This window comes from Gnatocerus cornutus, chromosome 6 (assembly GCF_029298725.1).
Source record: "Gnatocerus cornutus isolate USDA-ARS CGAHR chromosome 6, icGnaCorn1.1, whole genome shotgun sequence".
Lineage (NCBI taxonomy): Eukaryota > Metazoa > Arthropoda > Insecta > Coleoptera > Tenebrionidae > Gnatocerus > Gnatocerus cornutus.
Window position 1 is genome coordinate 7,596,139 of NC_142238.1, and position 12,893 is coordinate 7,609,031.

The following is a 12,893-nucleotide window of genomic DNA, read 5'->3' on the forward strand; positions in this document are numbered from 1 at the left end:
GATGAAAATGCTTGTACCAACGTTAAAAAAAGCAATTTCGAGCTTCATTTGCTCTGTACCAATGTGTAAGTTGACATTTAAGGTTGCACATGAGGGTCATCATGTTGTTTAAATATTTAGAGCATAAACTATAGACGAGAGTTCAATGGTTACAAAGGAATATTGTCTGTTTGGTGCACATTTACGATATTGTTAAAAAAGTGATCACTTTTGCAAAGAGAAGCACTTTTGGAACCGTCCAATTGCTACAAATCTTAAAAATGCACCATTAAAAGAACATAACTTTGTTAAACTTCTTTGCAATTGAAGTTTTGTGCTGACAACCGCACCTCCTAGTGAATCCTATGACAATTGGTCATAATTTGAAAAAAGACGACCTTTTATTTCCTACACTAAAACAACATGAGGTCTTTGATATGTGAGGTATAGACGTATTCAAATTCAGCAACTCAAAATCTTCGATGGTTGAGGTAATTAGAATTTACCTTTAACACTTTATAGTTGACTATGTAAACATTAAAAGTTTTTCTAAATTTTCCATGTGTTTCACTTTTAACCAGCTACTTCTAATAAGTTAACAACTTAAATATTTCAGCTATACGACTGCGGGCTCCGGATATTTTATAATTTCATTGTCAACAACTAGAAAAAGAATCCACTTCTTTGAAAACCATTCAAAAACCATTCCAATTTTAAAATAACTTCAAATTTCCGTAAATACGGAAGCCAATTGTCAATGTTTACAAATGATGACGTTTCTGTCAAAGTGTTGTCAGACAAGGTCGTCAGCTTTTGGTGTATAAAAATGTCCCTATGAAGTACATATCTCCACATAATTATTGGGGATAGTCTCAAATTTCGGGTCAAGTTTGACATTTGGACCTCACTATCAATTGGTATGAAGTATATGAAGTATATGAAGTATATGAATTATTGATGACAATGTAATACCAACCGATCAAAAAAAAACTAACCAGTTTCGATTTGGAGACCTAGGCTGCCAAAAGTCTTCTTCCAGCCTATTAACATATCTCCAAAAGCGTTAAAAAAGGACGGCAAGTTAAAAGAATTCATACAAAAGTCAAACTTTCTAACATTAAAAAAAATAAATTGTTAATACTATTTATTTAATGCATACCTATCCTACAACAATTTAACAAAGATTTAAAGTTTAAATTTATTGTATGTATTAAACACTCTTAAATTTCAAGCAGTAGCTAAAAACTAAAGTAAAGGATATGTGCAATATCCACCTAACAAAGATTTGTCAATTTTAACTACATAGTTATCTCTACGCGTTTTTCGTTGATAAAATACGTACTCTGCTTTTAATTTTCATTCATTGCAGAACTTTTCCTCTTATTCAGTTTTCAATTTTTCCATAGATTTCAAGTATGTATAGAAACTGAAAGTAGCTTTGCAAACCTAAAAAATATTATTTATTTTACCATTGACTTATAGTCTATATAGGTTTACCAAAACGTAAGTTCTAAGATTTATATTGATCCACCCATAACCAGCAAAATTAATTATTTTTTGAGCCTTTGCCATTGTAATTATTAGACACCTTTTAAATTTTTCTGCAGTAATCTCGAGCCATTTGGATTCATATATTGCTTCATCAAGTTGATGTGCCTAAAAAGTTGTGTACAATTAAAGCCTGCAGAGGATTTTTTGTGTAACACATATACACTGTTTGTTATAATTTCAAGCAGAACACAATAAAATCCAGTTTCTGTCAATATGGTCATAAAATATAATATAGGATTTATTTTGTTAGTGAAATCATTGCTAAAAAACAAACTGAAAAAAGTACTTCTTTAGCAAATTGACAAGTATCTTACGGTTCCATAAAGTTGAAAACTGATATAGTTGACGATGAAGTGACGCATATTCCGAAAATGTAAACGAAACTGTAACAGTTCATTATGATAGTCGACTAGTTTTTTGAAGTCATTGTATGTTGCTTTCTGTGACTTGTCGGAAGAAATTGGCAGATTTCTAAATTTGTAATCTAGAAGTTTAAACTGCACGATGAGGGAACTTGTGAGAGAACAAAAAAACAATCAACTCCTACTAGGGTAACCATAACGACCTGTGCTAAGTATATCATTATAGTGGCTGTGAAAGTGAACCACCCCTCTGGGACGTAACATGCACTGGGCACTCGTCCCGTTAAAAATGGTTGTAATTCGAAAAATAGTACACCGAGTTGTGATGTTATGAAATAAGTGCGAATTGATAGTTTAGCGATTCTTAAAATGTTTATTCACAATCAGTCAACAATTGTTCATTTTCTAACTTTTCGTAAGGTGGAAAGTGAAGCTGTTACTACGGTAATTCACTTCCCAACTCGCTGGGAAGTGACCATTTCCCGACCTCCAAATGCCAGATAACTAGATTTTGATAAATGAAGTAGGCCGCGTTACTGAATTTGACATTTCTATCTTGTCATTTGGCGTCGAAGTTGATTTCAAAAAGTGTGTGAAATGGATGCTGAAGCTTCTATACCGTTTAAAACTAGTACATTTTCCGGAGAATTTTACTAAAAATGAGAAGAATGTCAACATTTTAAGAGGAGAAACAACCGCGTCTCGTCTGACTGCAGGAGTTTAACTTTTCAAGTACAACTGAAACAAGGTCTGACACTGTATGTTGCAGGTTATGATCACTCTTCGTTCACATTCAACATTAACGGTGTTTCCTCTAATATAATTTAACTTGTGAGTTTTAAGTTTCGTTGGTAAAATATATTGTTCATCTTCAATATATTCAAGATATTTATATTAATAAAGTTGTATTGAAATCAAAAATTCTTAACCTAAAACTTCATGAATTGACAATAGCGACTTTGGTAGGAGGTTGAACCAAGTTAAACTACTTACTCCTCATTTATTTTGAATACCGCATTTCAAGGTCAGAATTTGTGAAAATTGTGGAGCTCTACGGCAAATTTGAGAAGATTTATCCATTGAATTGAACATAAACGAGTACTGGAACACCCAAAGACCTGTTCGTGATTGTTTTCAATACATAAATCCTCTTAAATTTGTCGTAAAGCTCCACAACTGTCACAAATTATGACCTTGAAATGCGGTATTTAAAATAAATGAGGAGTATTCTCTTGATGCCGTGTGAAAAAGTGGTTGTCTAGATATATCCACTCCAGATGAGTCATTTCCAATGTAGAGCATGGGCGAAAGTAATTTGGTAACAGTTTTTGGAAGCTAATAAACGTTTAACAATATTGGACTTTTAACTTTCTTTATTACTTTTTTTAATATGATTGTGAATAAAATAGTATACAAACCTCGGTAGAAGTTCGATTCCTATCTCTCGAGAAATTGTCCACCTCGGCTGACGCCTCGGTGACAAACTTTTTCTCTCGAGAGGAATCATGAACTTCCCACCTCGGTATGTAATCTACTATTATACATTCGGTGTAAAGTGCTCTGTCAGTAATATCGGCAATTTTCCAAAATTTAGATGTTTTTGCTATCAAGTTTAACAGACCGTCCTTTCCATTGTAGAAAGCAAATAAATAAACAATTGTCTGCAAATAGTATTTGATGATATTCTTTTAACAAATCATTATGTACTTACATGAATTGCTAATAAGCATGTTTGTACACACTCTGGACATAAAAGCTAAGTCGGAATTGTAAGACACTAAAATTCCTCGGACACCCAGTATTGTAATCCAAGAACAAATCGCAATATTACAAAAAAATAAAAGAGTGATCCATTTCGAGCTAGAAGCCGGATGTATATGCACAAACTTGAGCATTTTAAACGCATCTAATGAGACGTCATATGGCTCAGTAAACCTAAAATTTAAACATTAAAAAAATGTATTTCATTTTAATAAGTCAACTTACTTCATCTTTACATGTGAATAGTAAATCGGTGCGAACGAAAAAGAAGAACGTCTGTTTCGCGTCTTTGACACAATTGGAATAAATTTTGTAGTTAATTATTTAAGAATAATGTTTTTAAAAAATTTTCTAGAGTCTACTTTTAATGTAAAATTTATTTAGTTTAGCTATAATTACAAAAAGTAAATACACAACTAACAAATGAAAAAACTTTTTAAATAATTTATTTGAGAAAACTTTTGGTGCGTATCGAATAAGTTCTCTTTTGACGTAAAACAGTTTTTTCCGGCTTTATAAGACCTTAAACTTTTTGTTAAGTGGATCACTAGGTGAAGTTATAAAATCATACGATGTGTGTCATTTGTGAAAAGTTTCCATCACAAATTTATTAAAATGTAAAATTAATTTGTTTGTCGATTTTAAATTTATCGTTATCAATATTTGTTAATTCCATACCTCCTAAAAATGATGGATGGGAATGTTTCCAGCTATAAAATGAAAAGCATTTATATATGAACATTCCGTAATTTATGCCATACTCGATTGAAAGAATATAACGAATAATGCAATGTTACAGAATTTATTACAATAATTAACAAACATATAAGTGATATTATGAATTTTGAATCAATATCTATCAGTATAGTAACTAGTTTTAATTAAATAATACAATTATTAATTTAAATAATTCAATGACTATAAGGTTTGAATTAAATGTTGTTGCTAGTTTTCCTTCATATTTTCAAAGAAACTGTAGCAGAATCCAAATATTCAAATTATTATGTAATAGTTATTTGTATGAGAATCAGGACAATGACACACTGACAGAAGCCCAATTAAGCCAAGTAAGTCATTTTACTGAGGTCTTTATTATTAGATTTTTCCGGAAATCGTAAAAATTTAAAAAAAATGAAGATTGTCAATTTGTTGACTGCTTACTTCCAAACAATACAAATGAAATAAAATGGTCTTGTAAAGTGGACTACTCAGGGAAACGCGTAAATCGGCAGGGAAATGTGTGTTTCATGACGATATTTAGAAAAAAATCTGAAAAAAATGGAAATCAGTACTTACCTCTGCTTTTTTTTATAACTTTAGAGTTCTCTATATTTTAGAAATTAAAATTAAAATAGTACGAATACGGTCACGTTGATCATTTAAATCTTTACAATAAAACTCAAAAAGAAATGCTTTTAACGTGTCTGCTGAAACTAGTTTATTTTCGTGAACAACAACATTCAATAATGCAACATAATAATATTTATTTCGCTGACAACTTCTGCATGGAATTTAAATAAGTGTAGAAACTAAACACAGTTTTACAAATCTAAAATATTAACAATCACACTAAAATTTTGGAGTTGGTTTAACTTACGTAAACATAACATTGAAGATTCATAGTAATCAAACCATATCCTGTAAAAGTTATCGGTTGCTGTGCTTTTCTCATAATCATTGCCAGAGACTTTTTAAAATTATTTGTAGGTAGTTCGTACCATTTAGAATCGTATACTGCAGTGTCAAGTTGTTGAGCCTAAAACATTACTTTTAATTATATCTAGTACATAATTTGAGACTAGTTATAAATTACGGCGTTTATAGCAATTTCTAGCGGAACACAATAAAATCCAGTTTCAATGATCAGTGTGAAAAAATACACCATGAACTTTACTCTGACGCTCAAGTCACCCCTAAAAATGAGATAACTAGAGTTCTGTTTTGTAAACAATATAATTAAAGCATTACGGCTGCATGAAAATGAAAACTGAGACCGAGGCAGCAAGAATGCATATAACGAAAAGAGTCAAAAAAATGCCTCCAAAAATTGTATTTATGTCACTGCAGTAACTAAAACGTAAAAATTGTTTAAACTAGGAAATAACCTCTATCGAAACATGAACATTAAGATGTATCTTATACGTTTCTATGCATGTAAAGTACATCATAATGGTGATGATACAAATAATTCATAATAACATAGTTACCGTTTCATAATAGCATAGTTACCGTTAATCCATAATATTCAATGTATTTTTGGAAATGAAATGAATGAAAAATGAAAACAACTCCGAAGACCAAAATCTGAATATTTCCAAATATTTATATTAATTGTAACATAAAATATCTTGGAAAATGCTTTCCTCGCTGTTTCATCGCGTTCAAAACTTAAGCCTAAATTCAAAATTTGCTGTTGTGTGGTAGCATTGCCATCTTCGTACATGTTTCGATAAAGGTTTGGACCTATTTACTTCAGATATTAACTAATTCATAAAAAACTAGGACGTTAACAAGTAAAGTCCTCGTTCATTATGAATTACTTAATATCCTTCCTATATAACAAACCTTAGTAAAAAATTGTGGTGATTGACCAACATTCGCAAATCGTTCCACATATTTTTTTCGGAAGTGTCAGGTGAAAATGATAAGTTTCTCAGTTTATGGGTTACGAGATTAAACTGGACAATAAGGCTGCTTGCAATAGAACAAAAAAAACAATCGGTTCCACCAACAGTAGAAATAATAAGAAACGTCGAATAGAACAAAGAGATTGCTAGAAAAGTAAACCATCCATCGGGGATATAGCATCCAGTAGGTAAATTCCCACTAGTAAATGGTTGCAAATTAAAAGCAAATCCAGCTAATATTAACACTATCAAGTAAATGCGAATAACGTTTTTAGCTGTGTTCAAAATATTTACATTTTTATTGTAAAGGGCATGATCGGCTGATTCTGTGATTTTCCAAAATTTGGACTTTTTTTCCACTAAGCTTAATATAGCTTTTCTCTTACCGTGAAAAACCAGTAAATGCGGAATTGTCTACGAGCAAAAACTTTAGAAATTGGTGGCACTGAATTCTATACTTACATGTATTGCTAATATAAAAGTTTGTAGACAATCTATCATGTAGAAAACGTCATTATTGTAAGACATTAAAATGCCTTTTATAGCTAACACTACGAAAAAACATGACCAGAAAAGATTGCAAAGAACCAGCAATGAAACCCACTTCGAATCAGAAGCTGGATGCAAACCCATTATCGCAAGTAATTTTAAAGAATCTGCTGATATGTCATCAGGTTCAATATTTCTAAAAATGAAGATAATTATAAGAAATTGATAAAAACACAGTTTACAACTTCAATTTCGCCATTTAATACAGTTTGACTGACACTACTACTGAAAGTAACAATGTGCGTCTGCTTTGTCCACGCCCTTAATACAACTGAAATATTCTTTCATGACCTATTTTTTTTTGTATTTTTAATAAGCAGATTCAAATTAATATTATATAACAAAATGTAGTTAATTATAGTGTTCTTATACAAAGTTGTATAAAATTTCATTTAGGGTCATCTCTTTGATGTAAAATTAATTTAGTTTACCTGTAATTATCAAGAATTAGCTCACAGCTTTAGAGTGAAAAAGTCAAATTTATACATAATTTATAGAAGAACTGTCTTTGAAGATGAAATTTATGTTTGTTGATACATATTTCAGTTTACTTAAATTTTTTGTGGTGTTACGTTTACGTATGTACAAAGAATAATAATAATTAATTTAGTAAGCATATTGTTAATGATTAATATGAACGTAAACTAATAAATTAATGTACAAAGTAACAGGTGAGTTTTTTGTAGTTTTAATAATGAGCCCAATTTTTAGTTATTGCTTAAATGTAATGTATAAAAAAGTGCAGTAGGTACGAATATTTACTTCATATCTCAATATACCATGTACCGTATGTTATCTCTAGTTTTCTTCGGCTACATAAAAATTAAAAATTGATTGACAATATTTAAGAAATTTTTTTTATTTATTGACTGCACGTAAAGATCAACATTATTTCATTATTTTTTATTATTTATTTTTAATTAAAAGATAATTTTTCCTTAGAATATTATTAAGACGTACACAAAAAAAATACTAATTTTGATTGCATTGCTAAATGTATTTCGTGTAAATCAACATTATGTTCATTTATTTTGCTTATTTGGACGACAACTTTTGCATCGAATCTAAATAAGTGTAGAAACTAAAGGCAGTTTTACAAATCTAAAATAATACGAATTATGAAATTCATTTTAAAACGGTATAAACTACCAAAACGTAAGTTTGCAGATTCATTATAACTAAACCATATCCTGTAAATTTTATCGTTTGCTGAGAGTTTCTCATAATAATTGCAAGCGACTTTTTAATTTTTTCTGTTCGTAGTTCGTACCATTTCGAGTCGTACACTGCATTGTCAAGTTGTTGAGCCTAAAAAATTACTTTTGTTGATTACAGCTGGACACTTATTGTAAGCACGTTACAGCGTTTGTTGCGATTTCTAGCGGAACGCAATAAAACCCAGTTTCAATAATCAAAGTAAGAAAATATATCATAAAAGTTACCCTGTAACTCAAATCACCCCTAAAAAAAATTAGAGTTGTGTACAGTTTTCAATTTTTAACAATTACGGCTGCATGAAGATAAAAACTGAGACCGAAGAAGCAAGAATGCATATTCCGAAAAGAAACAAAAACAGCCCACTAAAGACAGCATTTAACTCACTGCAGTAACTAAAACAAAACGGTTTGTTGATAGTAAGAAATAAAATTAATACCAACCTTAACAAAAAGTTGTGGTAGTTGACCAGCGCCCGCAAATCTTCTGAAATAGATAATTGAGATTTGTTAGGAGAAAATGATAACTTTTTTAGTTCATGAGCTAAAAGATTAAACTGGACAATAAGACTGCTTGCAATAGAACAAAAAAAACAATCGATTCCACCAATGGTTGAAATTATGACAACTGACAAGTACCCCAATCCAACCGCTAGAACAGAAAACCATCCTTCTGGAATGTAGCATGCACTAGGCAAACTTCCAGTGATAAATGGTTGCAAATTAGAAAAAAATCCAACCAATAATGTTGATATCAAATAAGCTCTAATAAACATTTTAGCTGTGTTCAGAATGTTTAAACATTTATTGTAGAGTGCTTCATAGGCCACATCTATGATTTTCCAAAACTTCGATTTTGTTTCCACCAAGCTTAACACAGCTTTTCTTTTACCATGAAAAACTAATACAGGGCTAGTCACGAGAAGATTACTTCTGAAAATTATATTTCCGCAACCCAAAATACTAATACCCTGAACTACTCGATACTGCCAGAATTAGAAATAAAATGCTGAATCCACGATTGCTTTGGGGTCATTTGGGGTGGACAATGTCACTTAGACATTATTTATTTTAATTTCGTCTTTATTCTTAATTCCGCTCCTTTAGAGCCCCATTAGTTCGAAGTACCTTTATTAATCTGTCCTATACCGAAGGTGTAAGTGCTCGACCAATAATTTTTCTCCTCAACACGCATGGTATGTTAGGTTGAGTTGAGAAACCCGTCACAAAGTCTTATTCAAATGATGAGAAAACTGACATGATTCTCATCTACGGAGAATGCCAAATAATGCTATAGCTGCTGCGGACCTTTATCGTAAAGATATCCACATCGAAACTGAACTGGGTTGTCTATGGACACTCACGTAACCTCCTTTTCCGTAATTGTCAAAGTGAGACTGTCAAAGCCTAAGCAATCGTGGATTCAGCATTTCATTTCTGATTCGGGTTGTATCAAGTGACTCAAGAAATTAGTATTTTGGGTTGCGAAAAAATCATTTTCAGAAGTAATCTTCTCGTGACTAGCCCTGTATATGAGCAAGAGACTAAAAACAATAATTTTAGAAAGTGATGAAGTAAAACGCATTATTACGTGTATCCCAAAAATGCAAGTTTGTATGCACTCTGACATGTAGAACAAGTCGGCATTAAAAAACTAGCCGAGAAACCTATTTAGAAGCAAAAGCTGGATGTAAGCCCATTAATCTAAGTACATACTTTTAAAGACTCTGCTGATATATCATCAGGTTCCACAAATCTAAAATAGATACAATTAAATTAATTAGATCAAAATGCAAACTACAACTTTAATTTCGCCATTTAGAAACCTGGTAGATTAATGTTGCCTCTTAGAGTACCAAGCTGCGTCTGCTGTGTCTACGTCTCATAATCTATTTCTTTGAATTCTTAACGTTCCCAACTAAATTAATATTAAAAACCAAATGCACTTAATTACATTGTTCTTTTTCAAAGTTTCTCACAGCGTAAACTAAAAAAGGCAAATTTATCTGTACGTACATAATTTACAAAGGCTTGTCTTTGAGGATAAAATTAATGTTTGTACATACATATTTTAGTTCATTTCTATTTTTTGTGGAACTTTGGCCACGTATATCCAAAGAATGGTTAATGAAATGATCATGAACCAATTTATTGGAAAAAGCTGATTACTAGGTAATTTATTTGTAGTCTTAATAATGAGCCCGATATGATAATAGTATGAGTGGTTCAGACGAAAAGTGGACCAAATCTATGAATTAACATTTTTGGATGAACTAATATAAGGCAAACGTACCAGTGTCTAACTTTGCCCTATCGGCTAACAATATTTGCATAAAAACATTTAAAATAAGAAAGCAAGGGTTTGATTTCAAAATTCGCCAGTCTCTGCGATATTTCCAAAGTAGAAAGAAAGAGTTAAAATCAGCACGAAAATGCCTGAAAGTTGATTTGAGTTGAAATCGAATAGCAGTAGATAGAATAACGAGGGATTTTAAATTTAAAGAAAACACATTGACCGTATAGGTAAGTTCAAAATATAGCAACGTTAAGATAAGACATTAAAATCTATTTAAAACAATTATTACCTTTTGAGCAATTATTAAATACTGGGACACGAGAAAAGCATAAAAAAGCCCTTTTCACTATTGATTTGTTTAAAACAACATTATTATTACGTTTAACATTGATAAAAAGCATAATAAAATAAGTAATAGTTTTTTAGTATACTAAGAATATTGATGTCATGTTGATTTTTAAATTTTAAACAATGCTGTTAAAGCTCAAGTCGTTTAAATATTAAAAACTGGGACAATTTTTTAAGCATCAATCTAAAGTTTATTTGGTGTTTGAATCAAAAATATTATCTACATGACCTTAAGACAAAAAGACTTTATAATTTTTTTAGACAACCTTAACAAAAAACTGAATTTTCAGTTCTTAAATGCTGCCGAAAAATGACCGCTTTCCGGCCGCTTTCATTCTCGTCCATACTTGGGTGGTGCCATCTATCGTTAATTTTTTTATATTACATCATGATACTGATATTACCCCCAATTTTGTAATTATTTGGCCCAATTTTATAATTATTAATTAGATAAAATCAAATCACCAAACTGCTGTAAAGCGCAACTAGTCCGGTCAAATTAAACCAAAAAGCTAGGGTGAAGTTACATAAATTCGCAACAAACTGAATATTGGTACAATTGTTCAAAATACAATTATAAACAAACCCTGAAAGTTCATCATTCCAGTGTATGGAATTTTTTAATTCAAGGTCAAAGGTCAAAAAATGAGTTTTTCGCGATTTTCAGCAAAACGATAAGTTTAAAATACTTTAGAATACTTTAAAAAAAATACTTTAAACTAAAATTGTAGATCATAAAATTATCTATAAAAAATATATTAACACTTTTTTTCCTACAAGCCACCGTTTCAGAGATATAGCGATTCAAAAAGTTGTAACAGTTGTAATCGTCATAACATGTATGAGTAAGTACGCCACGTATATTCATCTCTAGAGTTGTAATATTATACAGGGTGTTATGGAAATGAGTACACAAAATTAAACTGGTAAGAGAACTCAACATATGCAAGAACTTTTCTTAATAAAAAAAAATCCAAAATGCTTTCGTTTTCGAATTAAAAATCAATGAAAATTTGCTATGAAAAGCGTTACCCGCCTATGCATTAAAGATACTAACCTTCATTTATGCGGCAAAAACCAATGCTTCATAAAAACGAGTGTTTAGGTACATCCAGGTGATACTTCGCCGTTTATTTGTTTGTACGAAAAAAAACAATAATAAATTCACAAAAGCACAATTGTTCAGGAGTGCCGAATTTGTTTATAAAAATTGCTCAAAATGCCGTCCTTCACTATCAATGCATGCCTGAATTCTCTGGGCCATTGAAGTTTGTATTCTCACAATCATCGCGGGGTTTTGGCGAATTGTTTCAGCCACAGCATTTACACGTTCACTTAATTCTTCCACTGAATCCACGAGGTTTGTGTACACTAACTGTTTCATATGCTCCCACAAGAAAAAATCACAGGGATTTAAGTCTGGCGGACACTGTACAGACGCTTTACCTCCCGGGCATTGCCCCGAATTTCCCCATACAGAAGCACCATATCCGTGTATTCCATGTTGGTATAAACCATTTTGTACCACCTTTTGCACTTTAAGAACAATCTGATAGCTTTGACACTGTGAAAATTCACGACAAACTGAGCGTTTTTAATTAAACTACAGCTGATCAGTCGTTTTTGTGACAAAAAGTTGTGATAAGGGTTAAGTCAAAAAACCTCCTCGTTGCGGAAATGAAAGTGAAGTTGTTTAGAGATATCAAACGGTTGGCCAAATTAAGGGCGGAAAAAGGCGAAAATCAAAATGCGTTTACGGAAAAAAATATCTAGAAAAGATGTAGATCTTGATACGTTCTAACCGGTTAAATTTTGTGTATTTAATTTTTTTTTAAATAAAATTTTTGTAAATTCCCAATTTTTTTTAGTTTATCTTAAACTTAACAGGGCTAAACACCACCGCGCCCCCCCTCCGCCCCCCAAATTAGTTTAGAATAGCCATTAATAAAGTTTCTTACGGGCGGACTGATAACGCAGAGTTTTTTGTGCTTTTTTGTTCCTTAATTTTATAAGCAATTCAATGGCAGGTGGGCGACTCGTCAAAATATGGGGGGGAAAAATTAGTTTAAAAACATGCGATTTCGAAAAAAAAGTATTAAGAAAAGTTGTTGCAAATGGTGAGTTCTCTTACTAGTTTAATTTTGTGTACTCATTTCCATAACACCCTGTATAGTATAGGTTAAAATATTTTTCTATCGGTCATTGT